This window comes from Medicago sativa, chromosome 2 (genome assembly GCF_051527215.1).
Source record: "Medicago sativa cultivar Bolivia chromosome 2, Bolivia_mono, whole genome shotgun sequence".
NCBI lineage: Eukaryota > Viridiplantae > Streptophyta > Magnoliopsida > Fabales > Fabaceae > Medicago > Medicago sativa.
Genome location: NC_140750.1, coordinates 50252909 through 50276116, shown reverse-complemented (window position 1 = coordinate 50276116; position 23208 = coordinate 50252909). Strand labels below are relative to the sequence as shown.

The following is a 23208-nucleotide window of genomic DNA, read 5'->3' as shown; positions in this document are numbered from 1 at the left end:
TAACAAAAAGAACACGAAATTTTGGCAAAAAGAGGTGCAACACAAGGACTTCCCAGGAGGTCACCCATCCTAGTACTACTCTCGCCCAATCACGCTTAACTGCGGAGTTCTGATGGGATCCGGTGCATTAGTGCTGGTATGATCGCACCTGAAAGTAAAGCGTTGTAATTGTATATATGCATTTCTAAGTTTATTTTTCAAAAAAGACGTCAAATTACGTTAATTAACGAATAGAGTTTTAGGTTGCGTTAATTAACGAAAAAAAATGAAATACAATCGAAGTTTAATTTTCAAAAACGACGTAAAATTACGCTAATTAACAAAAATAACACGAAATTTTGGCAAAAAGAGGTGCAACACAAGGACTTCCCAGGAGGTCACCCATCCTAGTACTACTCTCGCCCAAGCACGCTTAACTGCGGAGTTCTGATGGGATCCGGTGCATTAGTGCTGGTATGATCGCACCTGAAAGTAAAGCGTTGTAATTGTATATATGCATTTCTAAGTTTATTTTTCAAAAAAGACGTCAAATTACGTTAATTAACGAATAGAGTTTTAGGTTGCGTTAATTAACGAAAAAAAATGAAATACAATCGAAGTTTAATTTTCAAAAACGACGTAAAATTACGCTAATTAACAAAAAGAACACGAAATTTTGGCAAAAAGAGGTGCAACACAAGGACTTCCCAGGAGGTCACCCATCCTAGTACTACTCTCGCCCAATCACGCTTAACTGCGGAGTTCTGATGGGATCCGGTGCATTAGTGCTGGTATGATCGCACCTGAAAGTAAAGCGTTGTAATTGTATATATGCATTTCTAAGTTTATTTTTCAAAAAAGACGTCAAATTACGTTAATTAACGAATAGAGTTTTAGGTTGCGTTAATTAACGAAAAAAAATGAAATACAATCGAAGTTTAATTTTCAAAAACGACGTAAAATTACGCTAATTAACAAAAATAACACGAAATTTTGGCAAAAAGAGGTGCAACACAAGGACTTCCCAGGAGGTCACCCATCCTAGTACTACTCTCGCCCAAGCACGCTTAACTGCGGAGTTCTGATGGGATCCGGTGCATTAGTGCTGGTATGATCGCACCTGAAAGTAAAGCGTTGTAATTGTATATATGCATTTCTAAGTTTATTTTTCAAAAAAGACGTCAAATTACGTTAATTAACGAATAGAGTTTTAGGTTGCGTTAATTAACGAAAAAAAATGAAATACAATCGAAGTTTAATTTTCAAAAACGACGTAAAATTACGCTAATTAACAAAAAGAACACGAAATTTTGGCAAAAAGAGGTGCAACACAAGGACTTCCCAGGAGGTCACCCATCCTAGTACTACTCTCGCCCAATCACGCTTAACTGCGGAGTTCTGATGGGATCCGGTGCATTAGTGCTGGTATGATCGCACCTGAAAGTAAAGCGTTGTAATTGTATATATGCATTTCTAAGTTTATTTTTCAAAAAAGACGTCAAATTACGTTAATTAACGAATAGAGTTTTAGGTTGCGTTAATTAACGAAAAAAAATGAAATACAATCGAAGTTTAATTTTCAAAAACGACGTAAAATTACGCTAATTAACAAAAATAACACGAAATTTTGGCAAAAAGAGGTGCAACACAAGGACTTCCCAGGAGGTCACCCATCCTAGTACTACTCTCGCCCAAGCACGCTTAACTGCGGAGTTCTGATGGGATCCGGTGCATTAGTGCTGGTATGATCGCACCTGAAAGTAAAGCGTTGTAATTGTATATATGCATTTCTAAGTTTATTTTTCAAAAAAGACGTCAAATTACGTTAATTAACGAATAGAGTTTTAGGTTGCGTTAATTAACGAAAAAAAATGAAATACAATCGAAGTTTAATTTTCAAAAACGACGTAAAATTACGCTAATTAACAAAAAGAACACGAAATTTTGGCAAAAAGAGGTGCAACACAAGGACTTCCCAGGAGGTCACCCATCCTAGTACTACTCTCGCCCAAGCACGCTTAACTGCGGAGTTCTGATGGGATCCGGTGCATTAGTGCTGGTATGATCGCACCTGAAAGTAAAGCGTTGTAATTGTATATATGCATTTCTAAGTTTATTTTTCAAAAAAGACGTCAAATTACGTTAATTAACGAATAGAGTTTTAGGTTGCGTTAATTAACGAAAAAAAATGAAATACAATCGAAGTTTAATTTTCAAAAACGACGTAAAATTACGCTAATTAACAAAAAGAACACGAAATTTTGGCAAAAAGAGGTGCAACACAAGGACTTCCCAGGAGGTCACCCATCCTAGTACTACACTCGCCCAAGCACGCTTAACTGCGGAGTTCTGATGGGATCCGGTGCATTAGTGCTGGTATGATCGCACCTGAAAGTAAAGCGTTGTAATTGTATATATGCATTTCTAAGTTTATTTTTCAAAAAAGACGTCAAATTACGTTAATTAACGAATAGAGTTTTAGGTTGCGTTAATTAACAAAAAAAAATGAAATACAATCGAAGTTTAATTTTCAAAAACGACGTAAAATTACGCTAATTAACAAAAAGAACACGAAATTTTGGCAAAAAGAGGTGCAACACAAGGACTTCCCAGGAGGTCACCCATCCTAGTACTACTCTCGCCCAAGCACGCTTAACTGCGGAGTTCTAATGGGATCCGGTGCATTAGTGCTGGTATGATCGCACCTGAAAGTAAAGCGTTGTAATTGTATATATGCATTTCTAAGTTTATTTTTCAAAAAAGACGTCAAATTACGTTAATTAACGAATAGAGTTTTAGGTTGCGTTAATTAACGAAAAAAAATGAAATACAATCGAAGTTTAATTTTCAAAAACGACGTAAAATTACGCTAATTAACAAAAAGAACACGAAATTTTGGCAAAAAGAGGTGCAACACAAGGACTTCCCAGGAGGTCACCCATCCTAGTACTACTCTCGCCCAAGCACGCTTAACTGCGGAGTTCTGATGGGATCCGGTGCATTAGTGCTGGTATGATCGCACCTGAAAGTAAAGCGTTGTAATTGTATATATGCATTTCTAAGTTTATTTTTCAAAAAAGACGTCAAATTACGTTAATTATTGAATAGAGTTTTAGGTTGCGTTAATTAACGAAAAAAAATGAAATACAATCGAAGTTTAATTTTCAAAAACGACGTAAAATTACGCTAATTAACAAAAAGAACACGAAATTTTGGCAAAAAGAGGTGCAACACAAGGACTTCCCAGGAGGTCACCCATCCTAGTACTACTCTCGCCCAAGCACGCTTAACTGCGGAGTTCTGATGGGATCCGGTGCATTAGTGCTGGTATGATCGCACCTGAAAGTAAAGCGTTGTAATTGTATATATGCATTTCTAAGTTTATTTTTCAAAAAAGACGTCAAATTACGTTAATTAACGAATAGAGTTTTAGGTTGCGTTAATTAACGAAAAAAAATGAAATACAATCGAAGTTTAATTTTCAAAAACGACGTAAAATTACGCTAATTAACAAAAAGAACACGAAATTTTGGCAAAAAGAGGTGCAACACAAGGACTTCCCAGGAGGTCACCCATCCTAGTACTACTCTCGCCCAAGCACGCTTAACTGCGGAGTTCTGATGGGATCCGGTGCATTAGTGCTGGTATGATCGCACCTGAAAGTAAAGCGTTGTAATTGTATATATGCATTTCTAAGTTTATTTTTCAAAAAAGACGTCAAATTACGTTAATTAACGAATAGAGTTTTAGGTTGCGTTAATTAACGAAAAAAAATGAAATACAATCGAAGTTTAATTTTCAAAAACGACGTAAAATTACGCTAATTAACAAAAAGAACACGAAATTTTGGCAAAAAGAGGTGCAACACAAGGACTTCCCAGGAGGTCACCCATCCTAGTACTACTCTCGCCCAAGCACGCTTAACTGCGGAGTTCTGATGGGATCCGTGCATTAGTGCTGGTATGATCGCACCTGAAAGTAAAGCGTTGTAACTGTATATATGCATTTCTAAAGTTTATTTTTCAAAAAGACGTCAAATTACGTTAATTAACGAATAGAGTTTTAGGTTGCGTTAATTAACGAAAAAAAATGAAATACAATCGAAGTTTAATTTTCAAAAACGACGTAAAATTACGCTAATTAACAAAAAGAACACGAAATTTTGGCAAAAAGAGGTGCAACACAAGGACTTCCAGAGGTCACCCATCCTAGTACTACTCTCGCCCAAGCACGCTTAACTGCGGAGTTCTATGGATCCGGTGCATTAGTGCTGGTATGATCGCACCTGAAAGTAAAGCGTTGTAATTGTATATATGCATTTCTAAGTTTATTTTTCAAAAAGACGTCAAATTACGTTAATTAACGAATAGAGTTTTAGGTTGCGTTAATTAACGAAAAAAAATGAAATACAATCGAAGTTTAATTTTCAAAACGACGTAAAATTACGCTAATTAACAAAAAGAACACGAAATTTTGGCAAAAAGAGGTGCAACACAAGGACTTCCCAGGAGGTCACCCATCCTAGTACTACTCTCGCCCAAGCACGCTTAACTGCGGGAGTTCTGATGGGATCCGGTGCATTAGTGCTGGTATGATCGCACCTGAAAGTAAAGCGTTGTAATTGTATATATGCATTTCTAAGTTTATTTTTCAAAAAAGACGTCAAATTACGTTAATTAACGAATAGAGTTTTAGGTTGCGTTAATTAACGAAAAAAAATGAAATACAATCGAAGTTTAATTTTCAAAAACGACGTAAAATTACGCTAATTAACAAAAGAACACGAAATTTTGGCAAAAAGAGGTGCAACACAAGGACTTCCCAGGAGGTCACCCATCCTAGTACTACTCTCGCCCAAGCACGCTTAACTGCGGAGTTCTGATGGGATCCGGTGCATTAGTGCTGGTATGATCGCACCTGAAAGTAAAGCGTTGTAATTGTATATATGCATTTCTAAGTTTATTTTTCAAAAAAGACGTCAAATTTACGTTAATTAACGAATAGAGTTTTAGGTTGCGTTAATTAACGAAAAAAAATGAAATACAATCGAAGTTTAATTTTCAAAAACGACGTAAAATTACGCTAATTAACAAAAAGAACACGAAATTTTGGCAAAAAGAGGTGCAACACAAGGACTTCCAGGAGGTCACCCATCCTAGTACTACTCTCGCCCAAGCACGCTTAACTGCGGAGTTCTGATGGGATCCGGTGCATTAGTGCTGGTATGATCGCACCTGAAAGTAAAGCGTTGTAATTGTATATATGCATTTCTAAGTTTATTTTTCAAAAAAGACGTCAAATTACGTTAATTAACGAATAGAGTTTTAGGTTGCGTTAATTAACGAAAAAAATGAAATACAATCGAAGTTTATTTTTCAAAACGACGTAAAATTACGCTAATTAACAAAAAGAACACGAAATTTTGGCAAAAAGAGGTGCAACACAAGGACTTCCCAGGAGGTCACCCATCCTAGTACTACTCTCGCCCAAGCACGCTTAACTGCGGAGTTCTGATGGGATCCGGTGCATTAGTGCTGGTATGATCGCACCTGAAAGTAAAGCGTTGTAATTGTATATATGCATTTCTAAGTTTATTTTCAAAAAAGACGTCAAATTACGTTAATTAACGATAGAGTTTTAGGTTGCGTTAATTAACGAAAAAAAAATGAAATACAATCGAAGTTTAATTTCAAAAACGACGTAAAATTACGCTAATTAACAAAAAGAACAGCGAAATTTGGCAAAAAGAGGTGCAACACAAGGACTTCCCAGGAGGTCACCCATCCTAGTACTACTCTCGCCCAAGCCACGCTTAACTGCGGAGTTCTGATGGGATCCGGTGCATTAGTGCTGGTATGATCGCACCTGAAAGTAAAGCGTTGTAATTGTATATATGCATTTCTAAGTTTATTTTTCAAAAAAGACGTCAAATTACGTTAATTAACGAATAGAGTTTTAGGTTGCGTTAATTAACGAAAAAAAATGAAATACAATCGAAGTTTAATTTCAAAAAACGACGTAAAATTACGCTATTAACAAAAAGAACACGAAATTTTGGCAAAAAGAGGTGCAACACAAGGACTTCCCAGGAGGTCACCCATCCTAGTACTACTCTCGCCCAAGCACGCTTAACTGCGGAGTTCTGATGGGATCCGGTGCATTAGTGCTGGCGGAGTTCTGATGGGATCCGGTGCATTAGTGCTGGTATGATCGCACCTGAAAGTAAAGCGTTGTAATTGTATATATGCATTTCTAAGTTTATTTTTCAAAAAAGACGTCAAATTACGTTAATTAACGAATAGAGGTTTTAGGTTGCGTTAATTAACGAAAAAAAAAATGAAATACAATCGAAGTTTAATTTTCAAAAACGACGTAAAATTACGCTAATTAACAAAAAGAACACGAAATTTTGGCAAAAAAGAGGTGCAACACAAGGACTTCCCAGGAGGTCACCCATCCTAGTACTACTCTCGCCCAAGCACGCTTAAACTGCGGAGTTCTGATGGGATCCGGTGCATTAGTGCTGGTATGATCGCACCTGAAAGTAAAGCGTTGTAATTGTATATATGCATTTCTAAGTTTATTTTTCAAAAAAGACGTCAAATTACGTTAATTAACGAATAGAGTTTTAGGTTGCGTTAATTAACGAAAAAAAATGAAATACAATCGAAGTTTAATTTTCAAAAACGGACGTAAAATTACGCTAATTAACAAAAAGAACACGAAATTTTGGCAAAAAGAGGTGCAACACAAGGACTTCCCAGGAGGTCACCCATCCTAGTACTACTCTCGCCCAAGCACGCTTAACTGCGGAGTTCTGATGGGATCCGGTGCATTAGTGCTGGTATGATCGCACCTGAAAGTAAAGCGTTGTAATTGTATATATGCATTTCTAAGTTTATTTTTTCAAAAAAAGACGTCAAATTACGTTAATTAACGAATAGAGTTTTAGGTTGCGTTAATTAACGAAAAAAAAATGAAATACAATCGAAGTTTAATTTTCAAAAACGACGTAAAATTACGCTAATTAACAAAAAGAACACGAAATTTTGGCAAAAAGAGGTGCAACACAAGGACCTTCCCAGGAGGTCACCCATCCTAGTACTACTCTCGCCCAAGCACGCTTAACTGCGGAGTTCTGATGGGATCCGGTGCATTAGTGCTGGTATGATCGCACCTGAAAGTAAAGCGTTGTAATTGTATATATGCATTTCTAAGTTTATTTTTCAAAAAAGGACGTCAAATTACGTTAATTAACGAATAGAGTTTTAGGTTGCGTTAATTAACGAAAAAAAATGAAATACAATCGAAGTTTAATTTTCAAAAAACGACGTAAAATTACGCTAATTAACAAAAAGAACACGAAATTTTGGCAAAAAGAGGTGCAACACAAGGGACTTCCCACGGAGGTCACCCATCCTAGTACTACTCTCGCCCAAGCACGCTTAACTGCGGAGTTTCTGATGGGATCCGGTGCATTAGTGCTGGTATGATCGCACCTGAAAGTAAAGCGTTGTAATTGTATATATGCATTTCTAAGTTTATTTTTCAAAAAAGACGTCAAATTACGTTAATTAACGAATAGAGTTTTAGGTTGCGTTAATTAACGAAAAAAAATGAAATACAATCGAAGTTTAATTTTCAAAAACGACGTAAAATTACGCTAATTAACAAAAAGAACACGAAATTTTTGGCAAAAAGAGGTGCAACACAAGGACTTCCCAGGAGGTCACCCATCCTAGTACTACTCCCTCGCCCAAGCACGCTTAACTGCGGAGTTCTGATGGGATCCGGTGCATTAGTGCTGGTATGATCGCACCTGAAAGTAAAGCGTTGTAATTGTATATATGCATTTCTAAGTTTATTTTTCAAAAAAGACGTCAAATTACGTTAATTAACGAATAGAGTTTTAGGTTGCGTTAATTAACGAAAAAAAAATGAAATACAATCGAAGTTTAATTTTCAAAAACGACGTAAAATTACGCTAATTAACAAAAAGAACACGAAATTTTGGCAAAAAGAGGTGCAACACAAGGACTTCCCAGGAGGTCACCCATCCTAGTACTACTCTCGCCCAAGCACGCTTAACTGCGGAGTTCTGATGGGATCCGGTGCATTAGTGCTGGTATGATCGCACCTGAAAGTAAAGCGTTGTAATTGTATATATGCATTTCTAAGTTTATTTTTCAAAAAAGACGTCAAATTACGTTAATTAACGAATAGAGTTTTAGGTTGCGTTAATTAACGAAAAAAAATGAAATACAATCGAAGTTTAATTTTCAAAAACGACGAAAAATTACGCTAATTAACAAAAAGAACACGAAATTTTGGCAAAAAGAGGTGCAACACAAGGACTTCCCAGGAGGTCACCCATCCTAGTACTACCTCTCGCCCAAGCACGCTTAACTGCGGAGTTCTGATGGGATCCGGTGCATTAGTGCTGGTATGATCGCACCTGAAAGTAAAGCGTTGTAATTGTATATATGCATTTCTAAGTTTATTTTTCAAAAAAGACGTCAAATTACGTTAATTAACGAATAGAGTTTTAGGTTGCGTTAATTAACGAAAAAAAATGAAATACAATCGAAGTTTAATTTTCAAAAACGACGTAAAATTACGCTAATTAACAAAAAGAACACGAAATTTTGGCAAAAAGAGGTGCAACACAAGGACTTCCCAGGAGGTCACCCATCCTAGTACTACTCTCGCCCAAGCACGCTTAACTGCGGAGTTCTGATGGGATCCGGTGCATTAGTGCTGGTATGATCGCACCTGAAAGTAAAGCGTTGTAATTGTATATATGCATTTCTAAGTTTATTTTTCAAAAAAGACGTCAAATTACGTTAATTATTGAATAGAGTTTTAGGTTGCGTTAATTAACGAAAAAAAATGAAATACAATCGAAGTTTAATTTTCAAAAACGACGTAAAATTACGCTAATTAACAAAAAGAACACGAAATTTTGGCAAAAAGAGGTGCAACACAAGGACTTCCCAGGAGGTCACCCATCCTAGTACTACTCTCGCCCAAGCACGCTTAACTGCGGAGTTCTGATGGGATCCGGTGCATTTGTGCTGGTATGATCGCACCTGAAAGTAAAGCGTTGTAATTGTATATATGCATTTCTAAGTTTATTTTTCAAAAAAGACGTCAAATTACGTTAATTAACGAATAGAGTTTTAGGTTGCGTTAATTAACGAAAAAAAATGAAATACAATCGAAGTTTAATTTTCAAAAACGACGTAAAATTACGCTAATTAACAAAAAGAACACGAAATTTTGGCAAAAAGAGGTGCAACACAAGGACTTCCCAGGAGGTCACCCATCCTAGTACTACTCTCGCCCAAGCACGCTTAACTGCGGAGTTCTGATGGGATCCGGTGCATTAGTGCTGGTATGATCGCACCTGAAAGTAAAGCGTTGTAATTGTATATATGCATTTCTAAGTTTATTTTTCAAAAAAGACGTCAAATTACGTTAATTAACGAATAGAGTTTTAGGTTGCGTTAATTAACGAAAAAAATGAAATACAATCGAAGTTTAATTTTCAAAAACGACGAAAAATTACGCTAATTAACAAAAAGAACACGAAATTTTGGCAAAAAGAGGTGCAACACAAGGACTTCCCAGGAGGTCACCCATCCTAGTACTACTCTCGCCCAAGCACGCTTAACTGCAGAGTTCTGATGGGATCCGGTGCATTAGTGCTGGTATGATCGCACCTGAAAGTAAAGCGTTGTAATTGTATATATGCATTTCTAAGTTTATTTTTCAAAAAAGACGTCAAATTACGTTAATTAACGAATAGAGTTTTAGGTTGCGTTAATTAACGAAAAAAAATGAAATACAATCGAAGTTTAATTTTCAAAAACGACGTAAAATTACGCTAATTAACAAAAAGAACACGAAATTTTGGCAAAAAGAGGTGCAACACAAGGACTTCCCAGGAGGTCACCCATCCTAGTACTACTCTCGCCCAAGCACGCTTAACTGCGGAGTTCTGATGGGATCCGGTGCATTAGTGCTGGTATGATCGCACCTGAAAGTAAAGCGTTGTAATTGTATATATGCATTTCTAAGTTTATTTTTCAAAAAAGACGTCAAATTACGTTAATTATTGAATAGAGTTTTAGGTTGCGTTAATTAACGAAAAAAAATGAAATACAATCGAAGTTTAATTTTCAAAAACGACGTAAAATTACGCTAATTAACAAAAAGAACACGAAATTTTGGCAAAAAGAGGTGCAACACAAGGACTTCCCAGGAGGTCACCCATCCTAGTACTACTCTCGCCCAAGCACGCTTAACTGCGGAGTTCTGATGGGATCCGGTGCATTTGTGCTGGTATGATCGCACCTGAAAGTAAAGCGTTGTAATTGTATATATGCATTTCTAAGTTTATTTTTCAAAAAAGACGTCAAATTACGTTAATTAACGAATAGAGTTTTAGGTTGCGTTAATTAACGAAAAAAAATGAAATACAATCGAAGTTTAATTTTCAAAAACGACGTAAAATTACGCTAATTAACAAAAAGAACACGAAATTTTGGCAAAAAGAGGTGCAACACAAGGACTTCCCAGGAGGTCACCCATCCTAGTACTACTCTCGCCCAAGCACGCTTAACTGCGGAGTTCTGATGGGATCCGGTGCATTAGTGCTGGTATGATCGCACCTGAAAGTAAAGCGTTGTAATTGTATATATGCATTTCTAAGTTTATTTTTCAAAAAAGACGTCAAATTACGTTAATTAACGAATAGAGTTTTAGGTTGCGTTAATTAACGAAAAAAATGAAATACAATCGAAGTTTAATTTTCAAAAACGACGAAAAATTACGCTAATTAACAAAAAGAACACGAAATTTTGGCAAAAAGAGGTGCAACACAAGGACTTCCCAGGAGGTCACCCATCCTAGTACTACTCTCGCCCAAGCACGCTTAACTGCGGAGTTCTGATGGGATCCGGTGCATTAGTGCTGGTATGATCGCACCTGAAAGTAAAGCGTTGTAATTGTATATATGCATTTCTAAGTTTATTTTTCAAAAAAGACGTCAAATTACGTTAATTAACGAATAGAGTTTTAGGTTGCGTTAATTAACGAAAAAAAATGAAATACAATCGAAGTTTAATTTTCAAAAACGACGTAAAATTACGCTAATTAACAAAAAGAACACGAAATTTTGGCAAAAAGAGGTGCAACACAAGGACTTCCCAGGAGGTCACCCATCCTAGTACTACTCTCGCCCAAGCACGCTTAACTGCGGAGTTCTGATGGGATCCGGTGCATTAGTGCTGGTATGATCGCACCTGAAAGTAAAGCGTTGTAATTGTATATATGCATTTCTAAGTTTATTTTTCAAAAAAGACGTCAAATTACGTTAATTATTGAATAGAGTTTTAGGTTGCGTTAATTAACGAAAAAAAATGAAATACAATCGAAGTTTAATTTTCAAAAACGACGTAAAATTACGCTAATTAACAAAAAGAACACGAAATTTTGGCAAAAAGAGGTGCAACACAAGGACTTCCCAGGAGGTCACCCATCCTAGTACTACTCTCGCCCAAGCACGCTTAACTGCGGAGTTCTGATGGGATCCGGTGCATTTGTGCTGGTATGATCGCACCTGAAAGTAAAGCGTTGTAATTGTATATATGCATTTCTAAGTTTATTTTTCAAAAAAGACGTCAAATTACGTTAATTAACGAATAGAGTTTTAGGTTGCGTTAATTAACGAAAAAAAATGAAATACAATCGAAGTTTAATTTTCAAAAACGACGTAAAATTACGCTAATTAACAAAAAGAACACGAAATTTTGGCAAAAAGAGGTGCAACACAAGGACTTCCCAGGAGGTCACCCATCCTAGTACTACTCTCGCCCAAGCACGCTTAACTGCGGAGTTCTGATGGGATCCGGTGCATTAGTGCTGGTATGATCGCACCTGAAAGTAAAGCGTTGTAATTGTATATATGCATTTCTAAGTTTATTTTTCAAAAAAGACGTCAAATTACGTTAATTAACGAATAGAGTTTTAGGTTGCGTTAATTAACGAAAAAAATGAAATACAATCGAAGTTTAATTTTCAAAAACGACGAAAAATTACGCTAATTAACAAAAAGAACACGAAATTTTGGCAAAAAGAGGTGCAACACAAGGACTTCCCAGGAGGTCACCCATCCTAGTACTACTCTCGCCCAAGCACGCTTAACTGCGGAGTTCTGATGGGATCCGGTGCATTAGTGCTGGTATGATCGCACCTGAAAGTAAAGCGTTGTAATTGTATATATGCATTTCTAAGTTTATTTTTCAAAAAAGACGTCAAATTACGTTAATTAACGAATAGAGTTTTAGGTTGCGTTAATTAACGAAAAAAAATGAAATACAATCGAAGTTTAATTTTCAAAAACGACGTAAAATTACGCTAATTAACAAAAAGAACACGAAATTTTGGCAAAAAGAGGTGCAACACAAGGACTTCCCAGGAGGTCACCCATCCTAGTACTACTCTCGCCCAAGCACGCTTAACTGCGGAGTTCTGATGGGATCCGGTGCATTAGTGCTGGTATGATCGCACCTGAAAGTAAAGCGTTGTAATTGTATATATGCATTTCTAAGTTTATTTTTCAAAAAAGACGTCAAATTACGTTAATTAACGAATAGAGTTTTAGGTTGCGTTAATTAACGAAAAAAAATGAAATACAATCGAAGTTTAATTTTCAAAAACGACGTAAAATTACGCTAATTAACAAAAAGAACACGAAATTTTGGCAAAAAGAGGTGCAACACAAGGACTTCCCAGGAGGTCACCCATCCTAGTACTACTCTCGCCCAAGCACGCTTAACTGCGGAGTTCTGATGGGATCCGGTGCATTAGTGCTGGTATGATCGCACCTGAAAGTAAAGCGTTGTAATTGTATATATGCATTTCTAAGTTTATTTTTCAAAAAAGACGTCAAATTACGTTAATTAACGAATAGAGTTTTAGGTTGCGTTAATTAACGAAAAAAAATGAAATACAATCGAAGTTTAATTTTCAAAAACGACGTAAAATTACGCTAATTAACAAAAAGAACACGAAATTTTGGCAAAAAGAGGTGCAACACAAGGACTTCCCAGGAGGTCACCCATCCTAGTACTACTCTCGCCCAAGCACGCTTAACTGCGGAGTTCTGATGGGATCCGGTGCATTAGTGCTGGTATGATCGCACCTGAAAGTAAAGCGTTGTAATTGTATATATGCATTTCTAAGTTTATTTTTCAAAAAAGACGTCAAATTACGTTAATTAACGAATAGAGTTTTAGGTTGCGTTAATTAACGAAAAAAAATGAAATACAATCGAAGTTTAATTTTCAAAAACGACGTAAAATTACGCTAATTAACAAAAAGAACACGAAATTTTGGCAAAAAGAGGTGCAACACAAGGACTTCCCAGGAGGTCACCCATCCTAGTACTACTCTCGCCCAAGCACGCTTAACTGCGGAGTTCTGATGGGATCCGGTGCATTAGTGCTGGTATGATCGCACCTGAAAGTAAAGCGTTGTAATTGTATATATGCATTTCTAAGTTTATTTTTCAAAAAAGACGTCAAATTACGTTAATTAACGAATAGAGTTTTAGGTTGCGTTAATTAACGAAAAAAAATGAAATACAATCGAAGTTTAATTTTCAAAAACGACGTAAAATTACGCTAATTAACAAAAAGAACACGAAATTTTGGCAAAAAGAGGTGCAACACAAGGACTTCCCAGGAGGTCACCCATCCTAGTACTACTATCGCCCAAGCACGCTTAACTGCGGAGTTCTGATGGGATCCGGTGCATTAGTGCTGGTATGATCACACCTGAAAGTAAAGCGTTGTAATTGTATATATGCATTTCTAAGTTTATTTTTCAAAAAAGACGTCAAATTACGTTAATTATTGAATAGAGTTTTAGGTTGCGTTAATTAACGAAAAAAAATGAAATACAATCGAAGTTTAATTTTCAAAAACGACGTAAAATTACGCTAATTAACAAAAAGAACACGAAATTTTGGCAAAAAGAGGTGCAACACAAGGACTTCCCAGGAGGTCACCCATCCTAGTACTACTCTCGCCCAAGCACGCTTAACTGCGGAGTTCTGATGGGATCCGGTGCATTAGTGCTGGTATGATCGCACCTGAAAGTAAAGCGTTGTAATTGTATATATGCATTTCTAAGTTTATTTTTCAAAAAAGACGTCAAATTACGTTAATTATTGAATAGAGTTTTAGGTTGCGTTAATTAACGAAAAAAAATGAAATACAATCGAAGTTTAATTTTCAAAAACGACGTAAAATTACGCTAATTAACAAAAAGAACACGAAATTTTGGCAAAAAGAGGTGCAACACAAGGACTTCCCAGGAGGTCACCCATCCTAGTACTACTCTCGCCCAAGCACGCTTAACTGCGGAGTTCTGATGGGATCCGGTGCATTTGTGCTGGTATGATCGCACCTGAAAGTAAAGCGTTGTAATTGTATATATGCATTTCTAAGTTTATTTTTCAAAAAAGACGTCAAATTACGTTAATTAACGAATAGAGTTTTAGGTTGCGTTAATTAACGAAAAAAAATGAAATACAATCGAAGTTTAATTTTCAAAAACGACGAAAAATTACGCTAATTAACAAAAAGAACACGAAATTTTGGCAAAAAGAGGTGCAACACAAGGACTTCCCAGGAGGTCACCCATCCTAGTACTACTCTCGCCCAAGCACGCTTAACTGCGGAGTTCTGATGGGATCCGGTGCATTAGTGCTGGTATGATCGCACCTGAAAGTAAAGCGTTGTAATTGTATATATGCATTTCTAAGTTTATTTTTCAAAAAAGACGTCAAATTACGTTAATTAACGAATAGAGTTTTAGGTTGCGTTAATTAACGAAAAAAAATGAAATACAATCGAAGTTTAATTTTCAAAAACGACGTAAAATTACGCTAATTAACAAAAAGAACACGAAATTTTGGCAAAAAGAGGTGCAACACAAGGACTTCCCAGGAGGTCACCCATCCTAGTACTACTCTCGCCCAAGCACGCTTAACTGCGGAGTTCTGATGGGATCCGGTGCATTAGTGCTGGTATGATCGCACCTGAAAGTAAAGCGTTGTAATTGTATATATGCATTTCTAAGTTTATTTTTCAAAAAAGACGTCAAATTACGTTAATTAACGAATAGAGTTTTAGGTTGCGTTAATTAACGAAAAAAAATGAAATACAATCGAAGTTTAATTTTCAAAAACGACGTAAAATTACGCTAATTAACAAAAAGAACACGAAATTTTGGCAAAAAGAGGTGCAACACAAGGACTTCCCAGGAGGTCACCCATCCTAGTACTACTCTCGCCCAAGCACGCTTAACTGCGGAGTTCTGATGGGATCCGGTGCATTAGTGCTGGTATGATCGCACCTGAAAGTAAAGCGTTGTAATTGTATATATGCATTTCTAAGTTTATTTTTCAAAAAAGACGTCAAATTACGTTAATTAACGAATAGAGTTTTAGGTTGCGTTAATTAACGAAAAAAAATGAAATACAATCGAAGTTTAATTTTCAAAAACGACGTAAAATTACGCTAATTAACAAAAAGAACACGAAATTTTGGCAAAAAGAGGTGCAACACAAGGACTTCCCAGGAGGTCACCCATCCTAGTACTACTCTCGCCCAAGCACGCTTAACTGCGGAGTTCTGATGGGATCCGGTGCATTAGTGCTGGTATGATCGCACCTGAAAGTAAAGCGTTGTAATTGTATATATGCATTTCTAAGTTTATTTTTCAAAAAAGACGTCAAATTACGTTAATTAACGAATAGAGTTTTAGGTTGCGTTAATTAACGAAAAAAAATGAAATACAATCGAAGTTTAATTTTCAAAAACGACGTAAAATTACCCTAATTAACAAAAAGAACACGAAATTTTGGCAAAAAGAGGTGCAACACAAGGACTTCCCAGGAGGTCACCCATCCTAGTACTACTCTCGCCCAAGCACGCTTAACTGCGGAGTTCTGATGGGATCCGGTGCATTAGTGCTGGTATGATCGCACCTGAAAGTAAAGCGTTGTAATTGTATATATGCATTTCTAAGTTTATTTTTCAAAAAAGACGTCAAATTACGTTAATTAACGAATAGAGTTTTAGGTTGCGTTAATTAACGAAAAAAAATGAAATACAATCGAAGTTTAATTTTCAAAAACGACGTAAAATTACGCTAATTAACAAAAAGAACACGAAATTTTGGCAAAAAGAGGTGCAACACAAGGACTTCCCAGGAGGTCACCCATCCTAGTACTACTCTCGCCCAAGCACGCTTAACTGCGGAGTTCTGATGGGATCCGGTGCATTAGTGCTGGTATGATCGCACCTGAAAGTAAAGCGTTGTAATTGTATATATGCATTTCTAAGTTTATTTTTCAAAAAAGACGTCAAATTACGTTAATTAACGAATAGAGTTTTAGGTTGCGTTAATTAACGAAAAAAAATGAAATACAATCGAAGTTTAATTTTCAAAAACGACGTAAAATTACGCTAATTAACAAAAAGAACACGAAATTTTGGCAAAAAGAGGTGCAACACAAGGACTTCCCAGGAGGTCACCCATCCTAGTACTACTCTCGCCCAAGCACGCTTAACTGCGGAGTTCTGATGGGATCCGGTGCATTAGTGCTGGTATGATCGCACCTGAAAGTAAAGCGTTGTAATTGTATATATGCATTTCTAAGTTTATTTTTCAAAAAAGACGTCAAATTACGTTAATTAACGAATAGAGTTTTAGGTTGCGTTAATTAACGAAAAAAAATGAAATACAATCGAAGTTTAATTTTCAAAAACGACGTAAAATTACGCTAATTAACAAAAAGAACACGAAATTTTGGCAAAAAGAGGTGCAACACAAGGACTTCCCAGGAGGTCACCCATCCTAGTACTACTATCGCCCAAGCACGCTTAACTGCGGAGTTCTGATGGGATCCGGTGCATTAGTGCTGGTATGATCGCACCTGAAAGTAAAGCGTTGTAATTGTATATATGCATTTCTAAGTTTATTTTTCAAAAAAGACGTCAAATTACGTTAATTAACGAATAGAGTTTTAGGTTGCGTTAATTAACGAAAAAAAATGAAATACAATCGAAGTTTAATTTTCAAAAACGACGTAAAATTACGCTAATTAACAAAAAGAACACGAAATTTTGGCAAAAAGAGGTGCAACACAAGGACTTCCCAGGAGGTCACCCATCCTAGTACTACTCTCGCCCAAGCACGCTTAACTGCGGAGTTCTGATGGGATCCGGTGCATTAGTGCTGGTATGATCGCACCTGAAAGTAAAGCGTTGTAATTGTATATATGCATTTCTAAGTTTATTTTTCAAAAAAGACGTCAAATTACGTTAATTAACGAATAGAGTTTTAGGTTGCGTTAATTAACGAAAAAAAATGAAATACAATCGAAGTTTAATTTTCAAAAACGACGTAAAATTACGCTAATTAACAAAAAGAACACGAAATTTTGGCAAAAAGAGGTGCAACACAAGGACTTCCCAGGAGGTCACCCATACAAAAAGAACACGAAATTTTGGCAAAAAGAGGTGCAACACAAGGACTTCCCAGGAGGTCACCCATCCTAGTACTACTCTCGCCCAAGCACGCTTAACTGCGGAGTTCTGATGGGATCCGGTGCATTAGTGCTGGTATGATCGCACCTGAAAGTAAAGCGTTGTAATTGTATATATGCATTTCTAAGTTTATTTTTCAAAAAAGACGTCAAATTACGTTAATTATTGAATAGAGTTTTAGGTTGCGTTAATTAACGAAAAAAAATGAAATACAATCGAAGTTTAATTTTCAAAAACGACGTAAAATTACGCTAATTAACAAAAAGAACACGAAATTTTGGCAAAAAGAGGTGCAACACAAGGACTTCCCAGGAGGTCACCCATCCTAGTACTACTATCGCCCAAGCACGCTTAACTGCGGAGTTCTGATGGGATCCGGTGCATTAGTGCTGGTATGATCGCACCTGAAAGTAAAGCGTTGTAATTGTATATATGCATTTCTAAGTTTATTTTTCAAAAAAGACGTCAAATTACGTTAATTAACGAATAGAGTTTTAGGTTGCGTTAATTAACGAAAAAAAATGAAATACAATCGAAGTTTAATTTTCAAAAACGACGTAAAATTACGCTAATTAACAAAAAGAACACGAAATTTTGGCAAAAAGAGGTGCAACACAAGGACTTCCCAGGAGGTCACCCATCCTAGTACTACTCTCGCCCAAGCACGCTTAACTGCGGAGTTCTGATGGGATCCGGTGCATTAGTGCTGGTATGATCGCACCTGAAAGTAAAGCGTTGTAATTGTATATATGCATTTCTAAGTTTATTTTTCAAAAAAGACGTCAAATTACGTTAATTAACGAATAGAGTTTTAGGTTGCGTTAATTAACGAAAAAAAATGAAATACAATCGAAGTTTAATTTTCAAAAACGACGTAAAATTACGCTAATTAACAAAAAGAACACGAAATTTTGGCAAAAAGAGGTGCAACACAAGGACTTCCCAGGAGGTCACCCATCCTAGTACTACTCTCGCCCAAGCACGCTTAACTGCGGAGTTCTGATGGGATCCGGTGCATTAGTGCTGGTATGATCGCACCTGAAAGTAAAGCGTTGTAATTGTATATATGCATTTCTAAGTTTATTTTTCAAAAAAGACGTCAAATTACGTTAATTAACGAATAGAGTTTTAGGTTGCGTTAATTAACGAAAAAAAATGAAATACAATCGAAGTTTAATTTTCAAAAACGACGTAAAATTACGCTAATTAACAAAAAGAACACGAAATTTTGGCAAAAAGAGGTGCAACACAAGGACTTCCCAGGAGGTCACCCATCCTAGTACTACTCTCGCCCAAGCACGCTTAACTGCGGAGTTCTGATGGGATCCGGTGCATTAGTGCTGGTATGATCGCACCTGAAAGTAAAGCGTTGTAATTGTATATATGCATTTCTAAGTTTATTTTTCAAAAAAGACGTCAAATTACGTTAATTAACGAATAGAGTTTTAGGTTGCGTTAATTAACGAAAAAAAATGAAATACAATCGAAGTTTAATTTTCAAAAACGACGTAAAATTACGCTAATTAACAAAAAGAACACGAAATTTTGGCAAAAAGAGGTGCAACACAAGGACTTCCCAGGAGGTCACCCATCCTAGTACTACTCTCGCCCAAGCACGCTTAACTGCGGAGTTCTGATGGGATCCGGTGCATTAGTGCTGGTATGATCGCACCTGAAAGTAAAGCGTTGTAATTGTATATATGCATTTCTAAGTTTATTTTTCAAAAAAGACGTCAAATTACGTTAATTAACGAATAGAGTTTTAGGTTGCGTTAATTAACGAAAAAAAATGAAATACAATCGAAGTTTAATTTTCAAAAACGACGAAAAATTACGCTAATTAACAAAAAGAACACGAAATTTTGGCAAAAAGAGGTGCAACACAAGGACTTCCCAGGAGGTCACCCATCCTAGTACTACTCTCGCCCAAGCACGCTTAACTGCGGAGTTCTGATGGGATCCGGTGCATTAGTGCTGGTATGATCGCACCTGAAAGTAAAGCGTTGTAATTGTATATATGCATTTCTAAGTTTATTTTTCAAAAAAGACGTCAAATTACGTTAATTAACGAATAGAGTTTTAGGTTGCGTTAATTAACGAAAAAAAATGAAATACAATCGAAGTTTAATTTTCAAAAACGACGTAAAATTACGCTAATTAACAAAAAGAACACGAAATTTTGGCAAAAAGAGGTGCAACACAAGGACTTCCCAGGAGGTCACCCATCCTAGTACTACTCTCGCCCAAGCACGCTTAACTGCGGAGTTCTGATGGGATCCGGTGCATTAGTGCTGGTATGATCGCACCTGAAAGTAAAGCGTTGTAATTGTATATATGCATTTCTAAGTTTATTTTTCAAAAAAGACGTCAAATTACGTTAATTAACGAATAGAGTTTTAGGTTGCGTTAATTAACGAAAAAAAATGAAATACAATCGAAGTTTAATTTTCAAAAACGACGTAAAATTACCCTAATTAACAAAAAGAACACGAAATTTTGGCAAAAAGAGGTGCAACACAAGGACTTCCCAGGAGGTCACCCATCCTAGTACTACTCTCGCCCAAGCACGCTTAACTGCGGAGTTCTGATGGGATCCGGTGCATTAGTGCTGGTATGATCGCACCTGAAAGTAAAGCGTTGTAATTGTATATATGCATTTCTAAGTTTATTTTTCAAAAAAGACGTCAAATTACGTTAATTAACGAATAGAGTTTTAGGTTGCGTTAATTAACGAAAAAAAATGAAATACAATCGAAGTTTAATTTTCAAAAACGACGTAAAATTACGCTAATTAACAAAAAGAACACGAAATTTTGGCAAAAAGAGGTGCAACACAAGGACTTCCCAGGAGGTCACCCATCCTAGTACTACTCTCGCCCAAGCACGCTTAACTGCGGAGTTCTGATGGGATCCGGTGCATTAGTGCTGGTATGATCGCACCTGAAAGTAAAGCGTTGTAATTGTATATATGCATTTCTAAGTTTATTTTTCAAAAAAGACGTCAAATTACGTTAATTAACGAATAGAGTTTTAGGTTGCGTTAATTAACGAAAAAAAATGAAATACAATCGAAGTTTAATTTTCAAAAACGACGTAAAATTACGCTAATTAACAAAAAGAACACGAAATTTTGGCAAAAAGAGGTGCAACACAAGGACTTCCCAGGAGGTCACCCATCCTAGTACTACTCTCGCCCAAGTACGCTTAACTGCGGAGTTCTGATGGGATCCGGTGCATTAGTGCTGGTATGATCGCACCTGAAAGTAAAGCGTTGTAATTGTATATATGCATTTCTAAGTTTATTTTTCAAAAAAGACGTCAAATTACGTTAATTAACGAATAGAGTTTTAGGTTGCGTTAATTAACGAAAAAAAATGAAATACAATCGAAGTTTAATTTTCAAAAACGACGTAAAATTACGCTAATTAACAAAAAGAACACGAAATTTTGGCAAAAAGAGGTGCAACACAAGGACTTCCCAGGAGGTCACCCATCCTAGTACTACTCTCGCCCAAGCACGCTTAACTGCGGAGTACTGATGGGATCCAGTGCATTAGTGCTGGTATGATCGCACCTGAAAGTAAAGCGTTGTAATTGTATATATGCATTTCTAAGTTTATTTTTCAAAAAAGACGTCAAATTACGTTAATTAACGAATAGAGTTTTAGGTTGCGTTAATTAACGAAAAAAAATGAAATACAATCGAAGTTTAATTTTCAAAAACGACGTAAAATTACGCTAATTAACAAAAAGAACACGAAATTTTGGCAAAAAGAGGTGCAACACAAGGACTTCCCAGGAGGTCACCCATCCTAGTACTACTCTCGCCCAAGCACGCTTAACTGCGGAGTTCTGATGGGATCCGGTGCATTAGTGCTGGTATGATCGCACCTGAAAGTAAAGCGTTGTAATTGTATATATGCATTTCTAAGTTTATTTTTCAAAAAAGACGTCAAATTACGTTAATTAACGAATAGAGTTTTAGGTTGCGTTAATTAACGAAAAAAAATGAAATACAATCGAAGTTTAATTTTCAAAAACGACGTAAAATTACGCTAATTAACAAAAAGAACACGAAATTTTGGCAAAAAGAGGTGCAACACAAGGACTTCCCAGGAGGTCACCCATCCTAGTACTACTCTCGCCCAAGCACGCTTAACTGCGGAGTTCTGATGGGATCCGGTGCATTAGTGCTGGTATGATCGCACCTGAAAGTAAAGCGTTGTAATTGTATATATGCATTTCTAAGTTTATTTTTCAAAAAAGACGTCAAATTACGTTAATTAACGAATAGAGTTTTAGGTTGCGTTAATTAACGAAAAAAAATGAAATACAATCGAAGTTTAATTTTCAAAAACGACGTAAAATTACGCTAATTAACAAAAAGAACACGAAATTTTGGCAAAAAGAGGTGCAACACAAGGACTTCCCAGGAGGTCACCCATCCTAGTACTACTCTCGCCCAAGCACGCTTAACTGCGGAGTTCTGATGGGATCCGGTGCATTAGTGCTGGTATGATCGCACCTGAAAGTAAAGCGTTGTAATTGTATATATGCATTTCTAAGTTTATTTTTCAAAAAAGACGTCAAATTACGTTAATTAACGAATAGAGTTTTAGGTTGCGTTAATTAACGAAAAAAAATGAAATACAATCGAAGTTTAATTTTCAAAAACGACGTAAAATTACGCTAATTAACAAAAAGAACACGAAATTTTGGCAAAAAGAGGTGCAACACAAGGACTTCCCAGGAGGTCACCCATCCTAGTACTACTCTCGCCCAAGCACGCTTAACTGCGGAGTTCTGATGGGATCCGGTGCATTAGTGCTGGTATGATCGCACCTGAAAGTAAAGCGTTGTAATTGTATATATGCATTTCTAAGTTTATTTTTCAAAAAAGACGTCAAATTACGTTAATTAACGAATAGAGTTTTAGGTTGCGTTAATTAACGAAAAAAAATGAAATACAATCGAAGTTTAATTTTCAAAAACGACGTAAAATTACGCTAATTAACAAAAAGAACACGACATTTTGGCAAAAAGAGGTGCAACACAAGGACTTCCCAGGAGGTCACCCATCCTAGTACTACTCTCGCCCAAGCACGCTTAACTGCGGAGTTCTGATGGGATCCGGTGCATTAGTGCTGGTATGATCGCACCTGAAAGTAAAGCGTTGTAATTGTATATATGCATTTCTAAGTTTATTTTTCAAAAAAGACGTCAAATTACGTTAATTAACGAATAGAGTTTTAGGTTGCGTTAATTAACGAAAAAAAATGAAATACAATCGAAGTTTAATTTTCAAAAACGACGTAAAATTACGCTAATTAACAAAAAGAACACGAAATTTTGGCAAAAAGAGGTGCAACACAAGGACTTCCCAGGAGGTCACCCATCCTAGTACTACTCTCGCCCAAGCACGCTTAACTGCGGAGTTCTGATGGGATCCGGTGCATTAGTGCTAGTATGATCGCACCTGAAAGTAAAGCGTTGTAATTGTATATATGCATTTCTAAGTTTATTTTTCAAAAAAGACGTCAAATTACGTTAATTAACGAATAGAGTTTTAGGTTGCGTTAATTAACGAAAAAAAATGAAATACAAT

The 23208-nt window shown here is 36.3% G+C and overlaps 70 non-coding genes and 3 pseudogenes across 70 annotated transcripts; all 73 read right to left on the bottom strand.

Annotated features, from left to right (window-relative positions):
- Positions 1-31: 31 nt before the first annotated feature.
- Positions 32-150, bottom strand: LOC146948261 (5S ribosomal RNA). The gene has a single exon (XR_015029162.1). It is a non-coding gene; the product is annotated as a 5S ribosomal RNA (ribosomal RNA).
- A 198-nt stretch (positions 151-348) lies between these two features.
- Positions 349-467, bottom strand: LOC146948260 (5S ribosomal RNA). The gene has a single exon (XR_015028615.1). It is a non-coding gene; the product is annotated as a 5S ribosomal RNA (ribosomal RNA).
- Positions 468-665: 198 nt separating this feature from the next.
- LOC146948259 (5S ribosomal RNA) lies at positions 666-784 on the bottom strand. The gene has a single exon (XR_015029161.1). It is a non-coding gene; the product is annotated as a 5S ribosomal RNA (ribosomal RNA).
- A 198-nt stretch (positions 785-982) lies between these two features.
- On the bottom strand, positions 983-1101 carry LOC146948258 (5S ribosomal RNA). Its single transcript, XR_015028613.1, has one exon. It is a non-coding gene; the product is annotated as a 5S ribosomal RNA (ribosomal RNA).
- Positions 1102-1299: 198 nt separating this feature from the next.
- On the bottom strand, positions 1300-1418 carry LOC146948257 (5S ribosomal RNA). Its single transcript, XR_015029160.1, has one exon. It is a non-coding gene; the product is annotated as a 5S ribosomal RNA (ribosomal RNA).
- Positions 1419-1616: 198 nt separating this feature from the next.
- LOC146948256 (5S ribosomal RNA) lies at positions 1617-1735 on the bottom strand. Its single transcript, XR_015028612.1, has one exon. It is a non-coding gene; the product is annotated as a 5S ribosomal RNA (ribosomal RNA).
- A 198-nt stretch (positions 1736-1933) lies between these two features.
- On the bottom strand, positions 1934-2052 carry LOC146948255 (5S ribosomal RNA). Its single transcript, XR_015028611.1, has one exon. It is a non-coding gene; the product is annotated as a 5S ribosomal RNA (ribosomal RNA).
- A 198-nt stretch (positions 2053-2250) lies between these two features.
- LOC146948254 (5S ribosomal RNA) lies at positions 2251-2369 on the bottom strand. The gene has a single exon (XR_015028890.1). It is a non-coding gene; the product is annotated as a 5S ribosomal RNA (ribosomal RNA).
- Positions 2370-2567: 198 nt separating this feature from the next.
- Positions 2568-2686, bottom strand: LOC146948253 (5S ribosomal RNA). The gene has a single exon (XR_015028860.1). It is a non-coding gene; the product is annotated as a 5S ribosomal RNA (ribosomal RNA).
- Positions 2687-2884: 198 nt separating this feature from the next.
- Positions 2885-3003, bottom strand: LOC146948252 (5S ribosomal RNA). The gene has a single exon (XR_015028610.1). It is a non-coding gene; the product is annotated as a 5S ribosomal RNA (ribosomal RNA).
- Positions 3004-3201: 198 nt separating this feature from the next.
- On the bottom strand, positions 3202-3320 carry LOC146948251 (5S ribosomal RNA). The gene has a single exon (XR_015028609.1). It is a non-coding gene; the product is annotated as a 5S ribosomal RNA (ribosomal RNA).
- A 198-nt stretch (positions 3321-3518) lies between these two features.
- LOC146948250 (5S ribosomal RNA) lies at positions 3519-3637 on the bottom strand. The gene has a single exon (XR_015028608.1). It is a non-coding gene; the product is annotated as a 5S ribosomal RNA (ribosomal RNA).
- Positions 3638-3835: 198 nt separating this feature from the next.
- On the bottom strand, positions 3836-3953 carry LOC146948249 (5S ribosomal RNA). Its single transcript, XR_015029351.1, has one exon. It is a non-coding gene; the product is annotated as a 5S ribosomal RNA (ribosomal RNA).
- Positions 3954-4151: 198 nt separating this feature from the next.
- LOC146948248 (5S ribosomal RNA) lies at positions 4152-4266 on the bottom strand (annotated as a pseudogene).
- A 196-nt stretch (positions 4267-4462) lies between these two features.
- LOC146948247 (5S ribosomal RNA) lies at positions 4463-4582 on the bottom strand. Its single transcript, XR_015029285.1, has one exon. It is a non-coding gene; the product is annotated as a 5S ribosomal RNA (ribosomal RNA).
- A 197-nt stretch (positions 4583-4779) lies between these two features.
- LOC146948246 (5S ribosomal RNA) lies at positions 4780-4898 on the bottom strand. The gene has a single exon (XR_015028606.1). It is a non-coding gene; the product is annotated as a 5S ribosomal RNA (ribosomal RNA).
- Positions 4899-5097: 199 nt separating this feature from the next.
- On the bottom strand, positions 5098-5215 carry LOC146948245 (5S ribosomal RNA). Its single transcript, XR_015029151.1, has one exon. It is a non-coding gene; the product is annotated as a 5S ribosomal RNA (ribosomal RNA).
- Positions 5216-5411: 196 nt separating this feature from the next.
- On the bottom strand, positions 5412-5530 carry LOC146948244 (5S ribosomal RNA). The gene has a single exon (XR_015028605.1). It is a non-coding gene; the product is annotated as a 5S ribosomal RNA (ribosomal RNA).
- Positions 5531-5726: 196 nt separating this feature from the next.
- Positions 5727-5846, bottom strand: LOC146948243 (5S ribosomal RNA). The gene has a single exon (XR_015029326.1). It is a non-coding gene; the product is annotated as a 5S ribosomal RNA (ribosomal RNA).
- Positions 5847-6043: 197 nt separating this feature from the next.
- LOC146948242 (5S ribosomal RNA) lies at positions 6044-6197 on the bottom strand (annotated as a pseudogene).
- A 202-nt stretch (positions 6198-6399) lies between these two features.
- On the bottom strand, positions 6400-6519 carry LOC146948241 (5S ribosomal RNA). The gene has a single exon (XR_015029314.1). It is a non-coding gene; the product is annotated as a 5S ribosomal RNA (ribosomal RNA).
- Positions 6520-6718: 199 nt separating this feature from the next.
- LOC146948240 (5S ribosomal RNA) lies at positions 6719-6837 on the bottom strand. Its single transcript, XR_015028604.1, has one exon. It is a non-coding gene; the product is annotated as a 5S ribosomal RNA (ribosomal RNA).
- Positions 6838-7038: 201 nt separating this feature from the next.
- LOC146948239 (5S ribosomal RNA) lies at positions 7039-7158 on the bottom strand. Its single transcript, XR_015029041.1, has one exon. It is a non-coding gene; the product is annotated as a 5S ribosomal RNA (ribosomal RNA).
- Positions 7159-7358: 200 nt separating this feature from the next.
- Positions 7359-7480, bottom strand: LOC146948238 (5S ribosomal RNA; annotated as a pseudogene).
- Positions 7481-7679: 199 nt separating this feature from the next.
- On the bottom strand, positions 7680-7800 carry LOC146948237 (5S ribosomal RNA). The gene has a single exon (XR_015029269.1). It is a non-coding gene; the product is annotated as a 5S ribosomal RNA (ribosomal RNA).
- A 199-nt stretch (positions 7801-7999) lies between these two features.
- On the bottom strand, positions 8000-8118 carry LOC146948236 (5S ribosomal RNA). The gene has a single exon (XR_015028603.1). It is a non-coding gene; the product is annotated as a 5S ribosomal RNA (ribosomal RNA).
- Positions 8119-8316: 198 nt separating this feature from the next.
- On the bottom strand, positions 8317-8436 carry LOC146948235 (5S ribosomal RNA). The gene has a single exon (XR_015029287.1). It is a non-coding gene; the product is annotated as a 5S ribosomal RNA (ribosomal RNA).
- Positions 8437-8634: 198 nt separating this feature from the next.
- LOC146948234 (5S ribosomal RNA) lies at positions 8635-8753 on the bottom strand. The gene has a single exon (XR_015028602.1). It is a non-coding gene; the product is annotated as a 5S ribosomal RNA (ribosomal RNA).
- Positions 8754-8951: 198 nt separating this feature from the next.
- LOC146948233 (5S ribosomal RNA) lies at positions 8952-9070 on the bottom strand. The gene has a single exon (XR_015028876.1). It is a non-coding gene; the product is annotated as a 5S ribosomal RNA (ribosomal RNA).
- A 198-nt stretch (positions 9071-9268) lies between these two features.
- LOC146948232 (5S ribosomal RNA) lies at positions 9269-9387 on the bottom strand. The gene has a single exon (XR_015028601.1). It is a non-coding gene; the product is annotated as a 5S ribosomal RNA (ribosomal RNA).
- A 197-nt stretch (positions 9388-9584) lies between these two features.
- Positions 9585-9703, bottom strand: LOC146948231 (5S ribosomal RNA). The gene has a single exon (XR_015028961.1). It is a non-coding gene; the product is annotated as a 5S ribosomal RNA (ribosomal RNA).
- A 198-nt stretch (positions 9704-9901) lies between these two features.
- LOC146948230 (5S ribosomal RNA) lies at positions 9902-10020 on the bottom strand. The gene has a single exon (XR_015028600.1). It is a non-coding gene; the product is annotated as a 5S ribosomal RNA (ribosomal RNA).
- Positions 10021-10218: 198 nt separating this feature from the next.
- Positions 10219-10337, bottom strand: LOC146948229 (5S ribosomal RNA). The gene has a single exon (XR_015028875.1). It is a non-coding gene; the product is annotated as a 5S ribosomal RNA (ribosomal RNA).
- Positions 10338-10535: 198 nt separating this feature from the next.
- On the bottom strand, positions 10536-10654 carry LOC146948228 (5S ribosomal RNA). The gene has a single exon (XR_015028599.1). It is a non-coding gene; the product is annotated as a 5S ribosomal RNA (ribosomal RNA).
- A 197-nt stretch (positions 10655-10851) lies between these two features.
- On the bottom strand, positions 10852-10970 carry LOC146948227 (5S ribosomal RNA). Its single transcript, XR_015028598.1, has one exon. It is a non-coding gene; the product is annotated as a 5S ribosomal RNA (ribosomal RNA).
- A 198-nt stretch (positions 10971-11168) lies between these two features.
- On the bottom strand, positions 11169-11287 carry LOC146948226 (5S ribosomal RNA). The gene has a single exon (XR_015028597.1). It is a non-coding gene; the product is annotated as a 5S ribosomal RNA (ribosomal RNA).
- Positions 11288-11485: 198 nt separating this feature from the next.
- LOC146948225 (5S ribosomal RNA) lies at positions 11486-11604 on the bottom strand. The gene has a single exon (XR_015028873.1). It is a non-coding gene; the product is annotated as a 5S ribosomal RNA (ribosomal RNA).
- Positions 11605-11802: 198 nt separating this feature from the next.
- Positions 11803-11921, bottom strand: LOC146948224 (5S ribosomal RNA). Its single transcript, XR_015028595.1, has one exon. It is a non-coding gene; the product is annotated as a 5S ribosomal RNA (ribosomal RNA).
- A 197-nt stretch (positions 11922-12118) lies between these two features.
- On the bottom strand, positions 12119-12237 carry LOC146948223 (5S ribosomal RNA). Its single transcript, XR_015028594.1, has one exon. It is a non-coding gene; the product is annotated as a 5S ribosomal RNA (ribosomal RNA).
- A 198-nt stretch (positions 12238-12435) lies between these two features.
- LOC146948222 (5S ribosomal RNA) lies at positions 12436-12554 on the bottom strand. Its single transcript, XR_015028593.1, has one exon. It is a non-coding gene; the product is annotated as a 5S ribosomal RNA (ribosomal RNA).
- A 198-nt stretch (positions 12555-12752) lies between these two features.
- Positions 12753-12871, bottom strand: LOC146948221 (5S ribosomal RNA). The gene has a single exon (XR_015028592.1). It is a non-coding gene; the product is annotated as a 5S ribosomal RNA (ribosomal RNA).
- Positions 12872-13069: 198 nt separating this feature from the next.
- On the bottom strand, positions 13070-13188 carry LOC146948220 (5S ribosomal RNA). The gene has a single exon (XR_015028591.1). It is a non-coding gene; the product is annotated as a 5S ribosomal RNA (ribosomal RNA).
- A 198-nt stretch (positions 13189-13386) lies between these two features.
- On the bottom strand, positions 13387-13505 carry LOC146948219 (5S ribosomal RNA). Its single transcript, XR_015028589.1, has one exon. It is a non-coding gene; the product is annotated as a 5S ribosomal RNA (ribosomal RNA).
- Positions 13506-13703: 198 nt separating this feature from the next.
- LOC146948218 (5S ribosomal RNA) lies at positions 13704-13822 on the bottom strand. The gene has a single exon (XR_015029290.1). It is a non-coding gene; the product is annotated as a 5S ribosomal RNA (ribosomal RNA).
- Positions 13823-14020: 198 nt separating this feature from the next.
- On the bottom strand, positions 14021-14139 carry LOC146948217 (5S ribosomal RNA). Its single transcript, XR_015028588.1, has one exon. It is a non-coding gene; the product is annotated as a 5S ribosomal RNA (ribosomal RNA).
- Positions 14140-14337: 198 nt separating this feature from the next.
- LOC146948216 (5S ribosomal RNA) lies at positions 14338-14456 on the bottom strand. The gene has a single exon (XR_015028872.1). It is a non-coding gene; the product is annotated as a 5S ribosomal RNA (ribosomal RNA).
- Positions 14457-14654: 198 nt separating this feature from the next.
- On the bottom strand, positions 14655-14773 carry LOC146948215 (5S ribosomal RNA). The gene has a single exon (XR_015028587.1). It is a non-coding gene; the product is annotated as a 5S ribosomal RNA (ribosomal RNA).
- A 198-nt stretch (positions 14774-14971) lies between these two features.
- Positions 14972-15090, bottom strand: LOC146948214 (5S ribosomal RNA). Its single transcript, XR_015028586.1, has one exon. It is a non-coding gene; the product is annotated as a 5S ribosomal RNA (ribosomal RNA).
- A 198-nt stretch (positions 15091-15288) lies between these two features.
- On the bottom strand, positions 15289-15407 carry LOC146948213 (5S ribosomal RNA). Its single transcript, XR_015028585.1, has one exon. It is a non-coding gene; the product is annotated as a 5S ribosomal RNA (ribosomal RNA).
- A 198-nt stretch (positions 15408-15605) lies between these two features.
- LOC146948212 (5S ribosomal RNA) lies at positions 15606-15724 on the bottom strand. Its single transcript, XR_015028583.1, has one exon. It is a non-coding gene; the product is annotated as a 5S ribosomal RNA (ribosomal RNA).
- A 198-nt stretch (positions 15725-15922) lies between these two features.
- On the bottom strand, positions 15923-16041 carry LOC146948211 (5S ribosomal RNA). Its single transcript, XR_015028582.1, has one exon. It is a non-coding gene; the product is annotated as a 5S ribosomal RNA (ribosomal RNA).
- Positions 16042-16239: 198 nt separating this feature from the next.
- Positions 16240-16358, bottom strand: LOC146948210 (5S ribosomal RNA). Its single transcript, XR_015028581.1, has one exon. It is a non-coding gene; the product is annotated as a 5S ribosomal RNA (ribosomal RNA).
- A 198-nt stretch (positions 16359-16556) lies between these two features.
- Positions 16557-16675, bottom strand: LOC146948209 (5S ribosomal RNA). Its single transcript, XR_015028580.1, has one exon. It is a non-coding gene; the product is annotated as a 5S ribosomal RNA (ribosomal RNA).
- Positions 16676-16873: 198 nt separating this feature from the next.
- LOC146948208 (5S ribosomal RNA) lies at positions 16874-16992 on the bottom strand. The gene has a single exon (XR_015029240.1). It is a non-coding gene; the product is annotated as a 5S ribosomal RNA (ribosomal RNA).
- Positions 16993-17190: 198 nt separating this feature from the next.
- LOC146948207 (5S ribosomal RNA) lies at positions 17191-17309 on the bottom strand. The gene has a single exon (XR_015028579.1). It is a non-coding gene; the product is annotated as a 5S ribosomal RNA (ribosomal RNA).
- A 264-nt stretch (positions 17310-17573) lies between these two features.
- LOC146948206 (5S ribosomal RNA) lies at positions 17574-17692 on the bottom strand. The gene has a single exon (XR_015028578.1). It is a non-coding gene; the product is annotated as a 5S ribosomal RNA (ribosomal RNA).
- A 198-nt stretch (positions 17693-17890) lies between these two features.
- Positions 17891-18009, bottom strand: LOC146948205 (5S ribosomal RNA). The gene has a single exon (XR_015029239.1). It is a non-coding gene; the product is annotated as a 5S ribosomal RNA (ribosomal RNA).
- Positions 18010-18207: 198 nt separating this feature from the next.
- LOC146948204 (5S ribosomal RNA) lies at positions 18208-18326 on the bottom strand. Its single transcript, XR_015028577.1, has one exon. It is a non-coding gene; the product is annotated as a 5S ribosomal RNA (ribosomal RNA).
- Positions 18327-18524: 198 nt separating this feature from the next.
- Positions 18525-18643, bottom strand: LOC146948203 (5S ribosomal RNA). Its single transcript, XR_015028576.1, has one exon. It is a non-coding gene; the product is annotated as a 5S ribosomal RNA (ribosomal RNA).
- Positions 18644-18841: 198 nt separating this feature from the next.
- On the bottom strand, positions 18842-18960 carry LOC146948202 (5S ribosomal RNA). Its single transcript, XR_015028575.1, has one exon. It is a non-coding gene; the product is annotated as a 5S ribosomal RNA (ribosomal RNA).
- Positions 18961-19158: 198 nt separating this feature from the next.
- On the bottom strand, positions 19159-19277 carry LOC146948201 (5S ribosomal RNA). Its single transcript, XR_015028574.1, has one exon. It is a non-coding gene; the product is annotated as a 5S ribosomal RNA (ribosomal RNA).
- A 198-nt stretch (positions 19278-19475) lies between these two features.
- Positions 19476-19594, bottom strand: LOC146948200 (5S ribosomal RNA). Its single transcript, XR_015028572.1, has one exon. It is a non-coding gene; the product is annotated as a 5S ribosomal RNA (ribosomal RNA).
- A 198-nt stretch (positions 19595-19792) lies between these two features.
- On the bottom strand, positions 19793-19911 carry LOC146948199 (5S ribosomal RNA). The gene has a single exon (XR_015028571.1). It is a non-coding gene; the product is annotated as a 5S ribosomal RNA (ribosomal RNA).
- Positions 19912-20109: 198 nt separating this feature from the next.
- LOC146948198 (5S ribosomal RNA) lies at positions 20110-20228 on the bottom strand. The gene has a single exon (XR_015028570.1). It is a non-coding gene; the product is annotated as a 5S ribosomal RNA (ribosomal RNA).
- A 198-nt stretch (positions 20229-20426) lies between these two features.
- Positions 20427-20545, bottom strand: LOC146948197 (5S ribosomal RNA). The gene has a single exon (XR_015028569.1). It is a non-coding gene; the product is annotated as a 5S ribosomal RNA (ribosomal RNA).
- A 198-nt stretch (positions 20546-20743) lies between these two features.
- On the bottom strand, positions 20744-20862 carry LOC146948196 (5S ribosomal RNA). The gene has a single exon (XR_015029119.1). It is a non-coding gene; the product is annotated as a 5S ribosomal RNA (ribosomal RNA).
- Positions 20863-21060: 198 nt separating this feature from the next.
- LOC146948195 (5S ribosomal RNA) lies at positions 21061-21179 on the bottom strand. Its single transcript, XR_015029305.1, has one exon. It is a non-coding gene; the product is annotated as a 5S ribosomal RNA (ribosomal RNA).
- A 198-nt stretch (positions 21180-21377) lies between these two features.
- LOC146948194 (5S ribosomal RNA) lies at positions 21378-21496 on the bottom strand. The gene has a single exon (XR_015028568.1). It is a non-coding gene; the product is annotated as a 5S ribosomal RNA (ribosomal RNA).
- Positions 21497-21694: 198 nt separating this feature from the next.
- LOC146948193 (5S ribosomal RNA) lies at positions 21695-21813 on the bottom strand. Its single transcript, XR_015028567.1, has one exon. It is a non-coding gene; the product is annotated as a 5S ribosomal RNA (ribosomal RNA).
- Positions 21814-22011: 198 nt separating this feature from the next.
- LOC146948192 (5S ribosomal RNA) lies at positions 22012-22130 on the bottom strand. Its single transcript, XR_015028566.1, has one exon. It is a non-coding gene; the product is annotated as a 5S ribosomal RNA (ribosomal RNA).
- A 198-nt stretch (positions 22131-22328) lies between these two features.
- LOC146948191 (5S ribosomal RNA) lies at positions 22329-22447 on the bottom strand. Its single transcript, XR_015028565.1, has one exon. It is a non-coding gene; the product is annotated as a 5S ribosomal RNA (ribosomal RNA).
- A 198-nt stretch (positions 22448-22645) lies between these two features.
- On the bottom strand, positions 22646-22764 carry LOC146948190 (5S ribosomal RNA). Its single transcript, XR_015028564.1, has one exon. It is a non-coding gene; the product is annotated as a 5S ribosomal RNA (ribosomal RNA).
- A 198-nt stretch (positions 22765-22962) lies between these two features.
- On the bottom strand, positions 22963-23081 carry LOC146948189 (5S ribosomal RNA). Its single transcript, XR_015028950.1, has one exon. It is a non-coding gene; the product is annotated as a 5S ribosomal RNA (ribosomal RNA).
- Positions 23082-23208: the final 127 nt, after the last annotated feature.